This window comes from Pteropus vampyrus, unplaced genomic scaffold (assembly GCF_000151845.1).
Source record: "Pteropus vampyrus isolate Shadow unplaced genomic scaffold, Pvam_2.0 Scaffold148, whole genome shotgun sequence".
Lineage (NCBI taxonomy): Eukaryota > Metazoa > Chordata > Mammalia > Chiroptera > Pteropodidae > Pteropus > Pteropus vampyrus.
The window spans coordinates 639,679-648,798 of record NW_011888929.1 but is presented as its reverse complement, the minus strand read 5'-3'; positions in this window follow the sequence as shown (position 1 = coordinate 648,798).

Below are 9,120 nucleotides of genomic sequence, written 5' to 3'. Positions count from 1 at the left end.
CTTCAGAAAGCCATAGAAAAAGGGCTGAAAATCTTGCCATTTTGAGAGCCTAATGCTTTTTCCTACTAAGAAACACGATGTGATCCCCCAAACATTCTATAATGTAGATCTTTTTCTTATAAATTTCATTAGCATGTGTACAATTAATAATTTCATGGAAAAAAGTGTTTAACTCCTTTAAGTGGAAGGGAGTATGTGTTAGTTTGTTAGGGCTGCCATAACAAAACACCACAAACTCAGTGGCTTAAACAACAGATGTGTATTTTCTCTCAATTCTGGAGTTTAGAAGTCCAAGGTCAAGGTGTTAGCAGGTTTGTTTCCTCTGAGGCTTCTCTTCTTTTCTTGCGTATGACTGACTCTTGCTCTGGCCTCACATGCTTGTCCCTCATCTGTGTGTGCACTTACCTGATGTCTTCCTCTCTGTGTCCTAATCTCTTCTTATAAAAACACCAGTCATATTGGCTTAGGCCCTATTCTAATGACCCTGTTTTACCTTAGTTATCTGTTTAAAGCCCTAAATATGGTCACAATCTTAGGTATGGAGGGTTAGGGCTTTAACATAGGAATTTTGAGGAGACACAGCTTAGCCTATAATGCAACAGGCAAAAGTTCAGGTTTTCTTTTGTTTTTAATCATTGGGTAACACTGAATAATGCAGTTCATGTGCTTGCCTCTATGTGTTTTGTGAAAAGGGACATGTTGTAGTCCTAGTTCAGATTTACGCACTAGTTTGTCTTTCTTGTCAATTATCTTTACAGTGTGATGAATTAATGACAGGCCAATTATTCAGCAAACATTTGTAGAGAAACAAGTTTGTTCAAAGTTCATACTTACTCAAAACAGCTAGAGCAGATAAATGATCGTCTTTCTAAACAATCTCTACTGGATCTTTAAACAAAATTAAGATCCTGATTCAGTTTTTCTTAATATTCTAATTTGTGATTTCATATGTCTATATATAACATAAGGGTGCTGAAAACAATACATGCATTTATCTCCTGTTTGCATTTGATATGAAACACATAATAAGAACATAAACCAAGAAGAAAATATGTATTGCTTTATATTTATAGATAAAATATGTACATTTCATTCTATTTATTTTGATTTAAAATGCTTTGAGAGGTTGAAGAAACCTGGTTTCAGGTCCTGGCTTGACTTTTTACTAGTTGTGTAGTCTTTAGTGAGTAACTTCATTTTTCTATACATTGGTGTCTTCATCTTTAAAAGAGGAGCAAATCATGCCAAACTTGTAGAAGTTCTATGTGAAAAAAAAAAAAGAAGTGTGCTAATATATGGAAAAATGGATGAGTGTAGAAAAAAATTAAGGTGAAAGAACAAAATATTGCTGAAAATCAAAGATTGATTATTTTTATAAGGTTGTTTTTTAAAATTGTTTTGTAAAATGATTTGACATCTGTCATGGAAACCTGTAACAATGTTATATGATAAAATGAGTGAAAGAATAAAAAGCCTATTATCCCTACTTTCCTAATAGAATTCCTAAAGCATTTTCTGTGCTCCAGAAAATACTGCCTTGATATGCTAAGTAGAGAAGCAATGTGTTTAAGACTCATTAATCTCAATTAGCTTTATTTTCTACCCGAAAGTTGTTCAAATGACCTTACCTATGCAAATTAGGCCTAATTATTCCCAGTAAAGGAGCTAAGTTCAATTATCTGATATCTTGGAGTTTAGCCAGTTTGTTTTGTCCCCAAAATTTCAAACCTTCAGGAACTCATTTAACATCTCTTTTAACAAAATGCCCCTTATGGCATCCAGAATCTATAGAACTGGTGATATAACTGAATTTTAATTTACTGCGTTTTGTCTTATCAACATATCTTAATCATGGCTTTACTTTAAGCTAAATAGGTGTAATTAGAGGCCCTGCCAAAAGTAGCAGCACGACTTCACTTCAAAACCAATATATAATAAAATGAAAATCTTGAAAATGAATGTCTCATAAGAAAAAACAAAGTTTTAGAATTATTTCTAAAACCAATCATATTTAATGCTCCTACTATATTGCTGATCTTTAGCATCAGAGCACCATTGTTTGAGTGAGAGACAAACACTGATGTCTTAAAATGTGTACTGTGTACTGGTAGTGTAGTGTGTACTTTTTAAAATGTTAGACATATATCTTCTGTGAGTGTGTGTGTTTGCACGTCTGTGTGTGTGTGCACACGTGCATGTGTGTTTAGGGGGTAGAAAATAAAAATATAGATCCTAGGTGCTAAAAATAGGCATCTATGTTTTGATATCTGGCTCCATTAGATACTAGCGGTATGAATTTTAATGTTAGCCTCAGTTTTCTTATATTTGAAGTTGGGACAATAATGGTACCTACTATTTAATCAGAATTAAAGGTGATAGTTTGTGAAAGTGCTTATTAGCACAGTATTTTATAGAGGAAACATTCAAATGGCATAAGCCATTATTATTGCTATGATAGTTGACATCCTTCTCAGGATCAGTGAGTACTTAACTTTGTGCTGTGAATTGGAGTGACATATAGTTGCTAGGCATACTTGAGTTCACTGAATGCAAACACAAAATGTACCTACTCTTTCAGGACCATTTGATGCCTTTAAAAACTCAAATGAAACAAAATAACCAAATGTAAACAAACATCTCTAAATTCCTTTAAGCAAAAATGTTAACATTGCTTATGTGAAATATAGATTATTGCAGTGTTCCCAAACCAAAATATAGATAATTTTATATGAAAGATTTTGGCTTCCTCAATATTTTGTTTCCTAAAGCAAAGAACTGCTCAAAGATTGCATAGGAGATGCCAAAATGTTTAATAATCAGCTTAGATTTCACTGCTCTAACAGTAATGTTGTCATTGAGTTTAGTTACAATGAAACATGCTTCTCGAGTTATGCTTTCTTGGATAAAACTGAAATTACTCCTAAAAGCTCTTTAAAGTTCTGAAATATCTGCCATGCATTTGGATTACTAGTTTATTCTGTCCTCTGGGATAGCAGAATAATATAATGTTCTTATTTATTTTTGCAGCAAAAGAAATCTCATTATGTCTTTCATTTCATTTTGTAGTTTATTGTGATAGGCAGAAAGATGCCCCCACCAAAGATGCACCTAACCTAATTCCTACAATCTTTTGAATAAGTTAGACTGTAGAAGGTACTTTGCAGATGTAATTATGGTTGTATACCTTAAAATAAGGATATTATTCTGATGAGGCCCAATCTAATCACATGAGCCCTGAAATCTAAGAGCTTCATCTGACTCAAAACAGAAGAGAAATGAGACAGATGGAGAGATCAGAAAGAGTTGAAGAATGTAAAAGACGTCACTTGCTGTTTCTGGGTTTGGAGATGGAGGCAGATAGACACGAGCCTAGGAATATGAGTCGCCTCTAGAAGCTGAGAATCATCCCTAGCCAACAGTTAAGAAATGGAAACCTGTCTTAACAACCATAAGGAACTGAATTAAGCCAACAGCTTATGCGAACTTGAAGGGGAATTCATCCCCAGAGACTCCCAAAAGAACACAGTCCTGTTGACACCTTGATTTTCACCTCCTGAAACCTGGAACAGAGATCTAACTGAGCTATGCTCCCAGAGTTCTAACCTACACATTGTGAGATAATAAATGAATATTATTTTAAAGTACTAAATTTGTGGTAATTTGGTATGACAATAATAGAAAATTAATGTATGTATTAATATGTTTTACTGCATCCATGAGGCTAATATTTATAAAGCCAATTAGATTTGGCAGAACAGAGATTTCCATTTCCACTTTTAAACTATTTTTATTTGCTTTCTGAAACCCCTGCTTAAATGTCTTTTTTTTTTTGAAATGTCACATTTCTTGCTATTTATTATCTTTACATTATTATCTTTACAATATTGAGGACAGATTAACTCTTTAAGAAATAGTGTGGATCAAAACTATGGAATAAATCTTTATTGGAATATATTTGCTTCTTAGAGGCACTCAATTCTAACCCTAGAATATACAGCCCCACTGTGGCAGATAGGTGGCTTCCATCATCCCAGTTTCCTGGTACTTGTATGATTCTCTTCCTTTGAGCGAGGTGGGCACTGGGACTTACTTATGATAAATGGAATATGATATAAAAATATTATTAGAGATAAAGAAAGACATTTATGAAAATAAAAGGGCAAATCCAAACAGATAACAGTTAAAAAGGTATATGCACCTAAGAAGTTACCACCAAAATACATGAAGCAAAAACTGGAAGAAATGATTGGAAAATAGATTATTCAACTATAGTAGTTAGAGGATTAAAATACTTCATTTTCAATAATGGATGCAATAATTAGCAAAAAGACCAACAGAAAATAGAAAGCTTTTATAAACCAACCTGATCTAACACATACTAATAGAACACTATACCCACCAGTAGCAGAAGATACATTCTTCTCAAATACACATGAAACATACCCCAGCATAGACCATACACTAGACCATAAAACGTCAATTAATTTAAATGGATAGAAAAGGACAAAACATGTTCTCTGACCACAAAAACTTAATTTAGAAAATAATAGCAGAAAGAAATTTGGTATACTCACCAATACAGAAATTAACACAGTTATAAATAACCAATGGGTCAAATGAGAAATCAATAAGAATATTAGAAAATATTTTGAGCTGAATAAAAATGAAGACACAGCATACATAATTTATAGGATGAAGCAATAGCAGTGATCAGAGATATATTCATATTGGTAAATGCCTATGTTAGAAAAGAAGAAGAATCTGAAATCTGTAACCTAACTTTACAAATTACAAAAATAGAAAAAGAAGAGAAATTAGCCTATAGCATGTAAAAGTAAGGAAATAATAAAGGGGTTAATAGCTAAAGAGATGGCTTTCTTTTTGAGGTGATAAAAATTTTCTAAAATTGACTTTTTGATTGTTGTAACTGTATACTTAAAAATGGATAAATTTTATAATATTTAAATTATATTTCAATAAAGCTGTTTAAAAAAATTAATGTCTTATCTCACACACTTTGAAAAACATCACCAAACTAAAGAGGTATATTTTATTCATTTGCAATTATATGTATATATAAATAAACATGCTAACAATTGTGCCCTATATTTTTAAACCCTATATAATTTTTAGTAGATTTAGAATTGTTTAGCTTTGTAAATTTTATTTAAACATCTGTACATTTAGGAATGTGAATATATAATAATTTTATAGTTCAATAATTACACATATGACCAGTATACACATCAAGAAACAACATTATCTGTATCCCAGAAGCTATTCCTGCCTTCTTGCAGTCAGTGTTCCCACCCTCAAGGATAACTAGTATCCTAACTTCTATCACCGTAGATTTGTTTTCTTATGCTTCCCTTTAACTGAAAGGAAATTCATATATAGATATATAGATACAAATATGAATATAGACATATTTCCATATATATTATCCTATAAATATCCTAATACATATATATTATCCTATAAATATCCTAATATATATGTATGTGTATATATACATATATATATATACACACACATATAATTTTGTATCTGGATTTCTTGTTCAACATTATATTGTTTCCTGATGCTTTGATTTTCCATTACAATTATAAAATCATGTTCTAATTAAGAATGCTGATATGTTAATGTGGATTATATTGAATCTATAAATATATAAATATATTTGGAGATAATTGACATATTTGTAGTAGTCAGTCATTCAACCTATGAAAATAATATAGCTCTAAGTCAATGTTTTTCAATAATATCTTGGAGATTTTAAAGGTTTTTTACTAGATTTAGTGCTACCTATTTATGTTTTATGATGCTATCATAAATTGTATTATTTTTAAGTTTTCACTTTCTGTCTTTTTTGTTGCTGTATATAGAAATATTATTGATTTTGTCATATTGAGGTTATGTCTTTAACTTTGTTCACATTAGTTCAATTAGCTCAACTATATTCTTTTGATTTTTCTATGCACACAAAAAATGTCATTTGTATTCTTTATGGTAGATGTTATTAAGAAATTTTAAATCATACAATTGAATTGACAAAAGTAAAAATATTCTAGATTTGGAGATGAATGTCCTATTTAGAAAGGCCTTCTATACACTGAATTTATTAAAACAATACTATTGTATAATTTTGTTAGGGGCAACTATCAACCCTTTGGCTTTATGTTCACATTGGAAGGGACTTCTGCTAGAGTATTAGTTCCAGTGCTGACCAAATATGAAAGTCATCTGTGAAGTTGTTGAAAACACACACACACACACACACACACACACACACACACACACAGACTGTTCAGGCCTGTCTCCCAAGACGTTGCTATTGTATTGGCCTGGGATGGTCAAGATGGTCATTAGGTTTTTTTTCCTTTTAAAAAGTTTTTATTGAAATATAGTTAACATACGATATTATGTTAATTTCAGTTATACATCATAGTTTTTCAACATTTATATACCTAAATAAGTGATCACCATGATAAGTCTAGTAACCATCTGACACTGTACAATGTTATTACAATATTATTGACTATATTCCTTATGCTGCAAGTTATATACATCCCCATGTCTCTTTCATAATTACCAATTTATACTTTTTAATCCCTTCACCTTTTTCACCGAGCTTCCCAATGCTCCTCCCATCTGTCAACCATCAGTTTGTTCTCTCTATCTATGACTGTGTTTCTGTTTTGTTTGTTTGTTTTGTTCTTTAGAGTCCACACATAAGTGAGTTCATATGTATTTGTCTTTCTCTGTTTGACTTATTTCACTTAGCATAATACCTTCTATGTTCATCTATGTTCTTGCAAATGGTAAGATTTCGTTCTTTTTTATGTACATTATTTGCTTTTAAAAACTCCAGTACTTACGGAGGATTAATAATTTATAAGCTAAACAGTGTTCCTCAAACTTTACTGTGTATCAGACTCAGCCATAGTGCTAATTCAGCAAATGTGCGGTAGGGCCTGAAAACTGGCATTTCTAACAACTTCTTCAGGTGATTCAGATGCTGATAGTCCAGGGACCACATTCTGAGAAACACTCCTTCTCACTTGACTTCATGCCTTGCTCATTCTATGCAGAATGGGGAAAACATGGTTGAGGAGTTTCAGTGTCTTTAGTAACTTTTTGTGGATAGTGCATTGTGGTTCATTTTTCTTTGTAGTTAGACATTTTAACCATACAAGCTCTGCCCCTGTGAGAAAAACTTATGTTTATTCAGACCTAATTACTCTGGGTGGGTCAAAATAAGGAATGCTAGCATATTCTTCTGGCTATACCCTTCAAGATTCAAATTCTCAATAAGGTTTATCAGTAATAAAGTTACTGTATTTCCACTGTCATATTTCTCAACTAATTACATATTTGGAAGGGACTTGAAAGAGTGTTCGATAATATTGAGCAATTTAACATGTACATAATTGCAGTTTCAGAAGTTAGAATGGAGTAGAATATGTATTTAAAGAGAAAATTGCCAAGAATTTTCTATAATTACTGAAAAAGACTAAACTACAAATCAAAGAATTCATATGCATACATATGCATATCCTATGGTGCATCAGATCCTCCTAGGAATAGTCATAAAAAATGCGTAAAAGGGGTACAACAAAAGTTATAAAAGTATGCTCATAGTAGCGCTCTTTGTGTTACTCCAACACTAGCAAACCCAAATGACTAACTATAAGGAATATGTAACTAAATTGCCATATATTCTTTCAATGAAACAATATACAGCAATAGAGAGTCTACTATTATGTAAAAAAAGCAATAAATGTCAAAAATATAATATGATGATAACATTTAGATATAGTCTATGAACAATTAATCTGCTGTGTTCACAGTCAGCATAGTGTTCCTCTCCCTGAGTGAGGAGAGAGCTTTGATTAGATAGCTCCATGAAGGAGACTTCATAGTTCTGTTTTTGCGTATATGTTATACTTCAACAACAAAGAATAATAATAATTTGTATACATATTTTTTCTTATTAAATTTTACATTAATGCTAGCCAGAAATTTATGAATTTTATTTTGACATGTGTAAAGAATCCTCTTTTGCATTTAAGGATTTATTTAATTATTGTTTGGTTTTCTAATTCATTTGGTTTCTACTTTACCTTTATTTGTTTATCCCTCCTGTACTCTTAGCTTTGTTTCTAATTATCTTTTAATATGTGGAATGGAATTGATTATATTTATTTTGTCTTTTATAAATGAAAAGAGCTTTTTTAAAAGGATGCTGTTTACAGTTAGATTTAGTCCCTTGTTTCATAAAAAGGCCAATGTTTTAAGAGGATGTTGGAGTAAAATGGCTTTTAAGTTTCAAAGGCTTACTGTTTTTTTCAATTTACCATAAATTGTTCTTTCCATTAACCTGCTATCTATATCTATCCTATAGGACTGATTGCACCTTGATCAGACAAGAATGCACTACTTGGCCAAATAAAAAGGCTCTAAGTAAGGTTTTTATATAGTTTCCATGTTTTTATTAAATTTTAATTAGTTTCAAGTATACAGTACGTTGGTTAGACATCTATATAGTTTGCAAAATGATCCCCCCAATTGCTCCCTCCCTTCCCTGACCCTCCCCTAGCCAATGTATTAATGCTAACTGCGTTCCCTATGCCATGCTCCCCATCCCCAAGACCATCCATCAGCTACTAATTTGTACTTCTTTAACCCTTCATCCCATTCTCTCAACTCTCAAAACCTCCCTCCCTTCTTTCCATCACTAAATTGTCCACTATAGTCTGTTTTTGATTAGTTTGTTCTTTTTATTCCTTAGATTCCACATATAAGGAATAAGCGAAATCATATAGTATTTATCTTTCTATTTCTGACTTAAATACCTTCTAGGTCCATCAAAGCAGTATCCTTTTTCATCCTCTTCCTTTTCATATGTAGGGGTCTTGTTTTCTTATCCATTTAGCCACTCTATCTTTTAGTTGGAGCACTTAATTCTTTTCCATTTAAGATACTTATTGATAGGAATGTAGTTGTTACCATTCTTTATTCCTGTTTTTGATACATGTTTTTTCTTCTTAAAGAAGTCCTTCCAACATTTCCTGTAATACTAGCTTGGTGGTGATAAATTCCTTTAGCTTATTTTTGTCT